This window comes from Protopterus annectens, chromosome 3.part1 (genome assembly GCF_019279795.1).
Source record: "Protopterus annectens isolate FY-2018-M chromosome 3.part1, PAN1.0, whole genome shotgun sequence".
NCBI classification, from domain to species: domain Eukaryota; kingdom Metazoa; phylum Chordata; order Ceratodontiformes; family Protopteridae; genus Protopterus; species Protopterus annectens.
The window spans coordinates 1,258,047,672-1,258,062,577 of NC_056732.1; positions in this window are offsets into that span (position 1 = coordinate 1,258,047,672).

The window sequence follows — 14,906 nt, forward strand, 5'->3', positions numbered from 1 at the left end:
CAGTTTTTATGTGAGCAAAACTGTGCGAAGACTTAAGGAAAGGATCACTGAACATGTTAGGGCCATCAGAAACAAAGATGCTCACAATGCACTCTATAGGCATAGTACATGTACTAATTTTAAAAAGTTTATTTTCTTTGTCATTGGCAAGGTGAAAAGTAGTAAAAGAGGAGGTTACTTGAAACTAAAGGTGGAAAATTTGGAGACAATATGGCAACTTAGGCTAAATGCTATGCATCCACCTGGCCTCAATGATAGTATTGCTATTCTTCCTACACTTAAGGCTAAAGCAAATGTGATTAAATAAAATTTCTTTTTTTATATATTTAACAATGTATATCAGCATCACGACACTTTTTATCTTTAAGCATATTGTACAAGTGCATTTTTATCTTGTGTTTTGGTTCAATCATGTTTTTATATTTCATACATAATCAACTGTTTTTTTTAATTTTTGTGATGATGTCATTCAATGTGGATTGGTCAGCAGGTAGGGATGGGTTATTTAAATGCTGTTTGTATTAACCAATATTACTCTGATGAAGCCATTCTTATGGTGAAAGCGCTCAGTCGTTGGGATCTTTGTATTTTATGCTATTAAATCGGTGAAACCACGTTTGTGTTGGGATTTTTTTTTTTTTTATTTCATTGTTTTTTGCTTCATTGGAAGACTTGATGTTTTTGTGTAGTTTTAAAAATGGCATCATTAAACTTTACAACCCAATCAGATCACTTAGGTCCACAGACAAAGAGCTCCTCACTATATCCAAACCATCTAAGTAAGCTGGACTAAACCTCTACTCCCACTATGTTGCAAAAGAATGGAATTCTCTTTCCCTTACTGTGAGAACTACTTCCAACCTACCTGCCTTTATATCTGTACTGAAACAACACATGATTAATTCCTGGTTGTGCCATTGCTCCAATCCAACCTAACCTATTCTCCAGAACAAACCACTCTGAATCTCTCCCTCTTCATCTGTACTACAGCAATCTGTATAACTTCCTAGTATATATTGAAATTTAATTACCAGATGTCTCTTAACAATATACTCACTTCTTGGAACTCTTGTAGTTATTCTTGTAAATGCACTGTTTCTGTATAATTTCTGCGTTATTTGTAGCAATGTTCTTACTTTTTAAAACTCATGTAATTGCCTTGTTTCTGTATAATTTTTGTTACTTGTATAAAGTTTGTACATCTCTGTAATTAGAGCTTTTCTTCCCAGGCCTCCGCTGAAAATGTTAGTTTGTTTTTTGACCCAGTCGGACCATCCCAGTAAACAAATGTCAAATAAATAAATAAATAATAAAATGTTCTTGGCTTTAGTGAGTGCATATGGTACATACTCCCTAGTTATAGTTAGAGGAGATTATGTTTGAGGGTATTTTTTGGAGGGATGTTTGGGGATTATAGGAGGGTAAAGTTAGAACTAAATTTATCCAATAACAGATTCGCTATATTGCCAGGCTCAGTGAAAGTGGCACTATTAACCACTAGTTCAGCACATTGCTGTGTGCTGTCCTTGAGGTTTCTTTCTAGCTGATGAAGGCCTTATGGCTGCCATTCACCTGGGAGGCTATCTTAAGCTCAAAGTTGGCTTTTCCTGATCTAATTAGTCATCTTAGTTGGCTATTTATTTTTGACGAGAGAGTTCTTTATGGGAATTACCTTTCATGATTTTTGCAGTATTTTTTTTTCTTTTTGTTGTAGATCCTGTTTAATTTGGGATGCCAATAGGGCAGTTTATTTCTGGGACTAGTCCTGATATTACTTCTTGTAGGTACAGCAGCATCTATGCAGCCATTTACATGGTTGTACAGAGTTTCTGAAAGCAATTCAGCATTAAGAGGCTGTGTTGTCAGGGTTTGGAGGGGCACTGAATTTTGACAACCCATCACTTAATAAAAGTTAATTTGCCTTGGAATAGTTTCCAGCTATTACTGCTTTTAATGGGATTGCAGAGCTGAATTTGATTCTGAAGGAGATAGTTTAATGGTCAGACCTTACCAGGGAGGATGAGAGATTGGGGGGGGGGGTTGCAGCATTCTGCCATATTTGTGAGCACAAGTTCCACTATGCTGGCACATCTAGTGGGCATATTCACTATTTGGTCAGGGGTGTTTGTACTTACAAAATTCAGCAGTCTCTGTGCCTGTAGATGTGAGGCCATGTAAGATAGAGGAGTAACTACAGTCTCCCATGAGTAGGGTGTTAAGTTGGATGTGAGTGTCTCCAGTAGGTCCAAGCATGCATTGTGAGCTTCTTGGGACATGGAAAGTGACTTATAGCTGGCCAGGGTATGGTTTGAGATTTTGTCTATGGTTCATGATTTTGTTCATGGCAATGAGGACATGGAGGAACTCCAGAACTTTATCCTGTTTGACCACTCTAGAGGTATGCTTTTTACTGATGTATATTGAGACATCTTCACCTTTAGCACTTGTCTGTGCAGCTACTGGTCTAAAAGTGTCAAATACACTGAAACCATAGACTGTTGGAGTACTCTCTGATGCTTTAAACTATGTTTCGTTGACTGCACAGATGTCTATATTCTCGAGTGTGATGAAAGCTTGGAAGGAGTGCAGTTGTTTATTTAGGCTCCCGGCATTGAGTGGTAACACCATCTGAATAATTCCACATTAAAGAGAACTGTTACTAATGCATAGATTACTGCTGGCAAACAACGTTGTATTTCAGTGCTTTGGCTATAAATGTGGTGCCTGCTGCCCTTGGAAAATAAATTGCATAGGTTACATTAAAAGACTGGTATGCTGGTACTACTGCCATAGCATTTCCTGAATTAGATCAGCTGTGCACTAGAGAGTGGTTGGCAAACAAGGGCAACACCATGTAAATGAAGGTGGAAAGATTTAAACCCTGCACCCTTCCTACATGAAGCAGTCATTAACATATTGAAGCTTTAGTTCTCCACACTAACTGCTGCAGTGGCAGCTGTTAACTAAATGCTGAATTCCTTTACAACCCTATCTTTTAGAGAAGGCTGTATCACAGTGATATGCAACAATAACCACGTACTGGATGCTGAAGGTCAGACAGTTCTGATCATCACTATCCCAAATAATATATACTATGTTACCTGACAAATGTCAGCCCCTTTGCAGCTGATGGAGGCTGTAAAAAAGGTATTTCAAAAACTGTATTACTAAAATTCAGCATATTTAAATTATACTATACAATCCGGTGGTGGTGCTGCGGTAGCGTTGTCGCCTCACTGTTAGACGTTGCCCGTTCGATCCTCAGTTAGAGTGTCTTCTGTGTGGTGACATGCTTGAATGGGCGTTCCTTTGTTGAAGGTTGTGCATTAGGCCCGGCAAGCCAGCACGTAAAACTCTACTGCCAATCATTAGCGGACTGGAGTTCCGCTGTGGCGACCCCTAACCGGGAAAAAGCCGAAAGACACAAAATCCATGTCTATTAATGATCTAATTCACTTTTAAGTGCAATGAAGAAAGCTAAACAATTAAATTCAATATTGTTGTACAACCCACAAGTCATTTAAACATCAAAAATGTTGCCGCATACAATATATATATATTTTTTTTTTTGGGGGGGGGGTACATGCTTGTAGGATTCCTACATCTCATTTATGACCTGCCTATGCCTTCTCTGTCATCAGGAATAACTATCCCATCTGATATCATTCAGTACAGGTCTGTCTTTGTTGCAGCATAAATTTCCAGATTTAAGAAAGCCAGATTGAAGACAAATGGAGCCCTATGTGGGGTAATGAATCAGGCCCCCAGCCGCAATATCCCATTATTTGGCTGTCTCTCCCCAGTTAACATAAACACTACTCAGACTTGTCAATGAGCAAATTATTTTCTTCTTTACTTTTACGATTATCAGAGATTTGCATTTCATTTAAAACATTTAAATTTTTACAGAAAAAAATAACACTGACAGCCATTTTCTAAACAAAACTCTCACACTTAAAACAGTAAACATCTCTTCCCTTGAAACTCACATTTAGTGAAAATGTAACTAGAAACCCATTAAACCATGAGTCACGCTGAGATTCATACTCAAATAGCATATAGTGAAGTACTAGCTAATTAGTGGCTACGTAAAAGTTGGAGAAATTCAAAAGACAAATGTGTAATGCTTTTGATAGTAGCCATTGACAGCCCACTGGACACAAGTGTCCCTTTTCAGGAGAAGCCCAGGAGTACTGTCTGAAGTAACTTGGCAGAGTCACATAAAAGGCAAATGAAGGCAGAGGGAACCAAACCATGTACTACAGAAAGTATTGCTATCAACAGCTCATAGCCATACTCACCTGTATTAAGTACTAGACAAGCTGTTGTTGCCTCCAAAACGTTGCATTGCAAAAAAAAAAAAAAAAAGCAAAGTAAAACTGTATTCATAGTTAAAATATTAACATTAAACGTATAGACTTCATGGTGTCAAATTTATTCACAACTGAATAATACATAGAAAGTCAACATTCAACAGAACAAGGAAACCAAGGATAAAATCCAAAGAACGTGTCTGATACCATGGTGCTCCTGTTTACCACAATACATTTCCTGTGGTTCATGGGTAGTTACTATCTTTCCTGGGCACCATTGAGGTGACTAGCCACAATTTTCAGTGACCTAAAACACTGTCTGTGTAAGTTGCTTGCTCTAGGACTGGGCAGGGCATAAACATGAGGTAAAAGCAGAGATTTTCTGCAAAACTGGAACCAAGTAAGAGCAGATACTTTACATCACTTAAAAGTTAACAGAACAAAAGGTTTTGCATAGACATGTATTTTATGAACCACAAAATTATGAAACAATGACTGACAGTGACAGAATGTGATCCTCAGTACTCTACCCCAACAAAACAAAAACAGAAAGAAGTTGAAGGAGGCTTGGCAGTTGGTATGGAGGATTATGACTCTTACCTCTCATGTGGTACTCTAGCCCAATTACTACTGTTCTCCCTCAAATTAGTTGCTGCCTGACTTGGATTCTCTCTGCTGTTTTCTGTCAGTACAAGTGTTGCTGTCTAATTCTGAATCTTGTGTTTGGTCAGAATCTGCATTTGTATTGTATGTTGAGCAGGAAGCCTGCACTTTACACAGAGCAAACTATCTGCTCAACATTTAAAGCAAAATGTCTGACCTTTGCAGACTTGTTATAATTTAAAATGTAAAACTAAATTTTGCATGGCAATCCCACCCCACCCCCCACCAGCCAGCACCATGCCTTAGCCAGCTGCCTAGATCAGTTTGTACTGTATCTGACTCTGCCCAGAGGAAAGACATTATATACCAAGGCCTAATTTTTACTAAAGGGAAAGTCATAACATCTCTTCACAAAAAGTATGAAATCTCTAACTAATAGTTTGGTAATCTTGGAGGACCCATAATGGATCAAGAATAGCTATTTAACTTTTCAAAAGATATATTAGATTGACCGATAATTATGTAGGAAGACATAATAAAAGCCATCAGTATGGTGAAAGCTACATGCTCTGTCAGTACTGATAATATTCCAGGAAATGTTGATAAAATCATAGCTGAGGAGATAGTATATTCTGTCACTAGAATGTTCACTGAAATTCTCACGATATCTCATGTACACTGTAATATGGTTACGTTCGACATAGTACCAATTTTCAAGGGAGGTAGCAAATTAGAGATGTCTAATGATATGCAGTATCAGTAACAGGAAAATGTTTTGAGGCCAATTAGTTTCATCTCAGTAACAGAAAAATGCTTTGAATAATGCCTACTGCAATAGTGTATAGCATTATGGATAGGAACTTGACAGTATACAGTATGGATTCATGAAGGGGCACAACAGACTAGCAAGTTTAACAAAATGTTACACTCTAGTATCAGAAAATATAGATCAGGGGAAACAATGCATGGTAATATATCTAGATGTTAGTAAAGCTTTTGACCCTCTGATACATCAAATAATTTTAAAGAAGCTTCACCAGCTGAAGGCCACCCATCCACAACCCCTTTTTCCCATTTGTACACATGGGGGTCAGAGTGTCAGATTAACAGTGACAGTCATCCAGGGCTGATATTCATACCACTGGATGGCCAGGCTTGCTGTGGTTGTTCTTCCATAGCACACACACATGCACACTCATGCCTATGGCTAGTCCACCAACTACATGTCTTTGGAATGTGGGAGGAAAATGCAGCACCTAGAAAAAATCCATGTGAACACAGGGAGGACATGCAGATGAACAGAAGGCACCCCAGCTGAAAATCAAGCCTGAAAACCTCTTGCTGCAAGGTGACAATGCGACTTGCTGTACCACTGTGCCTTCCCAACTGAAGGCCAACAAACATTATTTGTTAGATAACAATCTGGCTTAAGGATGGCGAGCAAAGAGTGAAAATTCAGAAAGCTAAATCAACATGGAAAAAAGAAACAGCTGTTGTCCCACAAGGACTATTACTGGGACCACATATTAATTTAATGATTTTGGATTTTCCAAAATCATCAGATTTCTGGCTAATTAAATGTGAAGATGACTGCAAAATTGGTGCTGCAATCCATAATAATGAGGATATAACAAAATGAAATACTATCCAAAAAAACTTAATGGACAATCAATGTTTATTTAAGATTTAACATGAGCAAGAGTAATGTTATATGGGAAAATGGAAGGTGTAAGAGGTACACTTAATAACCAACAAGTAGCAATAGTTTATAGTATTAGAGACCATGTATACAATTAGATCAGGGATAATCATTCATGGTACAGGTTGCAAATATTAAAACAAGGCCATCGAAATGAATAGAGTTTTTATATTTAAACACTGTAGTCATAAAAGCATATGTCGATATTATATATATATATATATATATATATATATATATATATATATATATAAACACATATATATATATATATATATATATATATATATATATATATATACATACACACAGACACACACACACACACACACACACACACACACACACACACACATATATATATATATATTATATATATATATATGGATTCACTTTAAAAACTCGAAGTTCTGAAATATATAATTTCAGAATCTCGAGCCCATGAAGTAGAAATCCTAAAAGATCAAAAACACAGAAGCGCGAAATTCAAAATTGCGACTTCTATACTACACACACACCACACACATGCACATACACACACCTTCCTCCCCACACACAACTCTAGCCTACATACAAGCAGGGGGGCAAGCCCCACACACCCCCTACTTAAATATATTAACTCCAAGGTCGCACTACATACACAAACACACGAAACACCACCACACAAGCTACATTCCCCTCACACACACACATCACAGTAACAAAACACGCTAACACACACTACAGCCCCTACCCAAAACCCTTAAAACATAAACACTTACCTGAATCCATGAACACAGCGCAACATCAGAACCGCTAATTCAACATCTCCGAAATGCGAGATTTTGAATTTCGCGCTTCTGAGTTATTGATCTTTTAGGATTTCCATTTTATGGGCTCAAGATTCTGAAATTTGATATTTCAGAATTTCGAGCATGTAAAGTGAATCCATATATAGATATATATATATATATATATATATATATATATACACACACACACACACACACACACACACACACACACACACACACACACACACACATGGGTCTACTTCAAAGGATCAAAATTTCAAAGCTTCGAACCTCTAATCATCAAAGACCAGAAGATCAGTGGATCAAAGTTTTGAAATATCGAACTTTACAAAAAAATCTAAAACGTGAATGCTTCTCATTTCATGTTTTTGCAGGGGGCAAGCCCCTCTGCACCCCGGACACCCCCTGCTACTTAAATATACCAACTCTGAGATTGCACTACAGTGAAGAGAATGGCAAAGTTCCTGTTCCACACTGTACTGCGATCTCCATTCACAAGGTTCAATATTTTAAAACTTTGAACATCCTGTCTACATGAAAACAGCTTTTGGAAAAAAATGCTTGCACACAAAGGTCTAGGCAGGAAAATTACAAGTAGGAAAAAAATGACTTTCTAGTTATGACAGTAGTTGATGTCTACAATATGTTCCTAGCAGATATTATGAGGAAAGACTGTAGAAGAGTTTCAGAAAACATCATATTTATTAAGAAATATTAGTGATTAGGCAAGAGTTACATAAAGCAAAACTACATGAGCTCTCCAGTGATAGCTTGGACTGAGAACAGGAATTCTGACAGGTCAGTCTTCTATCTACCAATAAAGCACATTTATATACTTAAATGTACTAGTACAGGATGAACATATGGGTTAAAGGAGGTGAGTTGTCATTTATCCTTAAGCAAACTGAACATATGCCTAGAATTAGCAACATATGTTCATTACTAGACTATTCAATTAGCCCCCTCCTGTACCAACAGCCCTTCATGCACAATAGCATAATCATAATGGGTGAATTTAATTCAGATTGTCAGCCACTAGGAAATACACATATTGGTGCTGATCAACTTAGCAAAAGTTCCTTAACACAGATTGGGACTAATCCTCCCCCCAAGATCAAACCCTAAAACTGGAAGATGCACAACCCTAGACTGTGTTACTATAAATAGAAATGTCCCTCCAAGCTTAAGTAACCACTACACTGTCTGAACTCATTTTTTTTTTTTTTTTTTTTTTTTAGAAAAAGGTTAAATGTACAAGGGGATCTCCAGTATGGCGGCAAGCTACCTAGCACCTAAAAAAAAAATAAACATCCTGGTGAAAGAGACAGAAAGGCTGGAAAAAGCCACATTTTAACAGAATTCAGTATAATACCATTTCCAAACAGCATATATGAGATGCTGTAAAGTATATAGATGGAAAAGTAGAAAAGTTAAGGAGAATTCTACAAAAAAGAAATAGATAGCAAGGAAAGTTGAAGCAACCTGGAAAGGACATGCTCAGAATATATAATACAGGGTCTCACTGAAGAAATGGCTGGGGCCTCCCTAGAAACCAACATTGATCAGATGCATTCAGAAATCTTCAAAATGTGTAACATGTTAATGGAAAATATTGCTACTAACAACTAGAGATGATGGAGGTGGAATAGGCACTGTGAGGGTACTCAAATAAAATATTACAAAAAAGTTGAAAAAGAGGGAAGTCAAAGAAACATGTAATAAACAGGAAGTGACTCGAGGAATTGAAGAAAAAAATAATAAAATGGAAAGTCTGCTATATTCCAGCACAAGTACATACAGAAACATATTACCCTTCAACTATATGCACCCCTCATGTGGGGTGGCTGCACCCCCCCCCCACCACACACCCTGCTATTTAAATATATCAACTCAGAGATTGCACTTCACTGCACTAAGTGCAATCTTGGAGTTGATATATTTAAGTAGCAGGGGGTGTGGGGGGTGCAGGGAGGCTTGCCCCCCTGCTTATACTTGAAGAAGAGTAATATGGTTTGTGTTTTATTTGTTTCTGTATGTACTTGTGCTGGAATATAGTGAGTGTTGGTATCCTGTGTGTTTTCAGGATTTTGAGTTTTCAGTATTTTGAGTTTTCAGTATTTTGAACTTTCAGGATTTTGGTCTCTGGATTTTGGTCTTCAGGATTTTGGGCTTTCAGGATTCTGTAGCACTCCCAAGTAAAGATAAGAAGTATAGATTGTTGACCTATCTAGCTATGAGTAATGCACAAATAATTATGTTACAGGAAGCACATTTAAATAATGATGGCCATAAAGCCTCTATTAAACATAATACAAAAGAAAATTATCACACAAAGTGCAGGGCATTAAGAAAAAGAGGGGTGGCTATTCCGATGAAGAGAGAAGCACCCAAAAAAATTAAAGAGGAGAAGGGGAAGGACAAGGAAGATTTGTGATGCCACATGGTTATTGGTTGGGTAAAAGGTTGACACTAGTTAATATATATGTCCATCCACAGGCAAATGTAACAGAACTAAAGTACAGAGGAAATAATAGGTTATCAGCAAGGTTTCCTAATAGCGGTTGTGGACTGGAATCTGTTTTTTTTTAATTTCACCAACCCCAGGATTCAGTAAACTTCTGTGCAGGAATAGCTTATTCCTGCATGGAAGGGACCGTTCCCATGCAGCACGGCAGTGCGCCATGCATATTCATGAAGGCATGCTGCCGTGCTGCAAAACGGACATGGTTCTGTGAATGAGTGCAGGGGTCATGTCTGAGAGCAGTGCTCTCACAATACACATGCCCCCTGCACACTAGAATTGCCGTACAGCAATTTAAATCGAGTGAGAATGCTTGTAACACCCCCAACCCAGCAGGGTAAGAAATCTGGACAAAGCCATAAGGGACAATCGTCCCTACAAAGCCATAAAGTTGATAGAATAACAGGTTTAGAATAAGCACATAGAGCACACCTCCCAACCCATCAGAGTAAGGAATCTGGACAAAGCCATAAGGGACAATCATCCCTACAAAGCCAGAAAGTTGATAGAATAACAGGTTCAGCATTAGCATGGAGATTCTGAAGGGTATAAATTAAAAAACACAACAAATACATTTTTTTTGACATATGCAATAAAGTTTAAGCATAGCTGCATGGGTGTGTCCATTGCTTAGCTATGCTTAGCCTAGCTGAAATAGCAGGATACGTTAAAAAGCAATAGATGTCCAGTATAAACATAAGTGCAATAGTGTAGTGGTTAGAGGGCTCCAGTATCCTAGACCTGGTCATTACCAACATGGGAGATAGATGCTCCATACCAGTGGTAACCCCCTCATTGGTCAGGTCTGACCATAAGCAAATCACCCTTGACATCCACATCCCACCACCACCGCCCAGTAAGGAAACCTCCATAAAAAAACTTCTCCAAAGCCAACTTCATGCTACTCAAGTCAGAAGTGACAAACTTCATGTCACCCATGCAGACAGGAGCTGAAAGTCTGACTGATGAATCCTACACTAAGGCACTGTATGAGCACATCCACTCATGCATGAATTGTGCCATCTCAAATAAAACCAAGACACCCTCCTCCAAAAAAGGGAAGCCAATCTGGTGGTCCCGTGCCATAAACAAACTATACAACAGAAGAAAGAAATTGCTGCAGAAAAGAGGAAAATCCCAGGATGCAAAAAACTCTCTTACCAGCCTCAGTAAGAAGCTGAGATCCCTCATAAAATCCTCCAAAGCTAGTTACGAAAAATAAAATTGCCAAAGATTCCAAATTCAACCACAAGGCATTCTATAGTTATGTCAAGAATCTGTGTTGTAGACTTGCAAGGAACCACCACGAACCACCATGAACAAAAAATGATTTATTGGAAAAGAGAACAAGCGCTTTCACGCACTGACCTAGTGCGCTTCCTCAGGTTATATTACAGAAGGCTAAGCCTTGTCTTTATACCCAAGCTATCCGCCCTAATTAAACAATTAAATCAAGCAATTAAATATATTTATCAGTATTTAAAAGGATAGCCAGGTTTTTTTATGTCAAGAATCTAAATGGCAATGCTCAGATATGCTCTGAGCTACAACAGAATGGCATTAAATATACTGATTCCAAGGATATTGCCAATATCCTGGCAGATCAATTTAGTGCCAACTTCACCCCCCTCTCACCCTCTAAAGGGCTCATCTCAATACCAAAAGATTGCCAAATTCTGGTAATCACGGCCACACAGGTAGAAACCGCACTCTCCGAAGCTAAGAATACAGCATCCATGCGACATGATGACATCCCGGGCTGTGTACTACATGAACTACAAAATGAACTGGCACCTCACCTAAGTGTCATGTTTAATCATAGCCTCACCTCAGGCTTTATGCCCACTGAGTGGCATACAGCTACAGTTATCCCACTCCACAAGGGAGGATCCACCTTGGATCCCAGGAACTACCATCCCATCAGTCTGACTACCTGATCTGCAAGGGCATGGAATGCATTATTATGGAACTTATAAACAAAGACATTGGCAACCTTCAAACACTGGACCCCACCCAGTTTGGGTTCATGAAGGGCCGATTTTGTCTCCTGAACCTGATTGACTTCTTCAAATCAGTCTCTGGAGCCGTGGACAAGGGTAAGCCAGTCCACACAGACTATCTGGACCTCGCCAAGGCCTTCAACACCATCCCCTACTCTGGAATCATAGATAAACTTACTAAGCTGGGCATAAATCCCTATGTCGCTCGATGGGTTGCCAACTGGCTTACTGACAGAACCCAGACTGTAAACATAGCCAACTCCAAATCCAGCTCCAGACAAGTGACAAGTGAAGTACCTCAGTGTTCATTCCTGGGACCGCTCTTGTTTGGCATCTACTTCTCTGAAGTACAGGCCAACACTAAGAGACTCTGGCTAACAAAGTTTGCAGATGACTGCAAACTGGGAGCCATTATTGAATCCCCAAATGATGTGGATATTCTACAAAAGGGCCTTACAGAAACAGATGCTCTGTGCCAGAGCCATGGGCTCAAGCTTAATGCCAAGAAATGTATAGTTATCCCCTTTGGGAAAAAAACATGTACCCATGAATTACCACACAGGTGGCAGTACACTAAACACCAAAAGTGTGATGAGAGGCTTAGGAACACAGGTGGACAGTGGTCTCACCTTCGATAACCACATTGCCACAACAGTCAGGGAAATCCTTTTATGTGGCACACCTCATCACTAAGGGCTTTTCATTCAAAAAAAAAGGAGGTCATTGTCCCACTGTACTCATCCCTCATTAGACCCATTATAGAGTACAATGCCCAGTTTGGTATGTACATCACAAGACATCTGCAACAGCTGGAAAGGCCGCAGAAATACCTCACTAAAAGAATCACAGGCCTAAAGCAGATGTCCTATACTGACCAACTAAAAAAACTCCAGCTATACTCTGTGGCATATCATCTACTCAGAGGCGATCTCTGCTTAACATACAAGGCCATGTCAAACCCTGAGCTGCTGGACATGCTCCACTTAAAGAAATCCCAATCCCTCAGAGCCACATGCTCCAGGGATCTAAACCTTGACATCACAATGAACAAAACATGCTGGAGGAATAGGTTCCTGACCCAAAGACTCCCCAGATGCTGGAATAGACTGTCCATACAGTCAAGCAGAGCGCCTCCTTGGCCCTCTTCAAAAGGAACCTTGACAATTGGATGGGAGATAGGAAATTCACCTCGGGGATCATGTCAGTCGCCCTGCTAGACAGGGGTCCAGGGAAGTAAATATTGTGGGAAGAAATATCCAGGGAATTGTTATAGCTAGGCTTGTATAGGCCCTAGGGCCGAAAGCCTAGTACCATCCTATGAACCTATGAACCTATATCTGCAACAATAATCTAAATACACAAATCAATGGGCATGTTTTACACAAAACCTACTGTTGGGCCATATGTCCTATTGTTCAGCAAATATTGAAATGTGTTTCTACTAATGTTCCATTTTGAAATACTATCATTGGTGGCCTGTTGCTATCAATATCTGATCAGTATTAGCAAAAAACTACAGGCACTCATAAAATCGTCTAAGGCCAGCTTCGAGAGAAAACTTGCACAAGACACTAAGGATAATCACAAGGCTTTCTTTAGTTATGTTAGGAACCTGGGTGGGAATTCCCAGATATGCTCAGAATTAGTCCAAAATGACAAAAAATACACCGAACCCACAGACATTGCCAACATCCTAGCTGACAGGTTCAGCGCAAACATCTCCCCCCCTTCCCCACCAAAAGGGCAAATATCTATCCCAGCAGAGTGCTGCCCCCCTGACATCTCAGATGTTCAGGTAAGAGCCGCCCTCTCCAAAGCAAAAAACACAGCATCAATGGGACCAGACGGTGTCCCGGGCTGCATCCTACATGAACTCCAAGAAGAACTAAACCCAAACATAAAACTACTGTTCAGTCTCAGCCTTACTACAGGATATGTACCCAAAGAGTAGCGTACAGCAACAGTGGTCCCTCTCCACAAAAGTGGTGCCTCAACGGATCCTGGAAACTATCGCCCCATAAGCTTGACTAGCTTGGTCTGCAAAGCTATGGAAAGGATCATCATGGACCTCATAAATAAAGATATTGGGGACCTACAGACACTGGATCCTACCCAGTTCAGCTTTGTTAAGGGCAGATCCTGCCTCTTAAACCTGGTCGATTTCTTTGAAACAGTCACCAAGGCCATTGACGAGGGGAAGGTGGTCCACACAGCCTACCTGGACCTTGCAAAAGCCTTCGATACAATACCCCACTCGGGCATTATAGTTAAGCTCACCAGCTTAAATATAAACCCCTCTGTCACTAGATGGGTTGCAAACTGGCTCAAGGACAGAACCCACATGGTTAGAATTGCTGGAGCCATGTCAGACTCCAAACCAGTTACAAGTGGCGTCCCACAAGGCTCAGTCCTGGGACCTCTCATGTTCGGTATATATTTCTTGGAGGTACAGGCTAACATGGAAGGACTGTGGCTGACCAAGTTCACAGATGACTGCAAACTGGGCACCATAATAGACTCTCCAGCCGACACAAGCATCCTACAAAAGGGCCTCATAGAAACAAACAGCTGGTGCCAGAGCCATGGCCTCAAGCTAAACGCCAAAAAGTGTATAGTCATCCCCTTTGGCAAAAACAAAGTGCCCACAAATTACCACACAGGTGGTCATCCATTAAGTACGGAAGAAGTAATTAGGGACCTGGGGACCCAAGTTGATAGCAATCTCTCATTTGACAACCACGTGGCCAAAGTGGTTAGAAAAACATTTTATATAGCCCAAAAATATTAAGAGTTGGGAGAGGAATGAAGTAAATGTTGAGTGTTTAGATACTGTTGATGAAGAAGAGGTGGGTGATGCCGCCAGTCAATTAGACCCTTTAGAGTATCCCCCTCCCTGGCGTTCAGAAAGATTAATAAACCAGAGGGCCCCTCAATATTACTATCCACCTCAGAGGGGAGGGAGGGGGACACCCACTA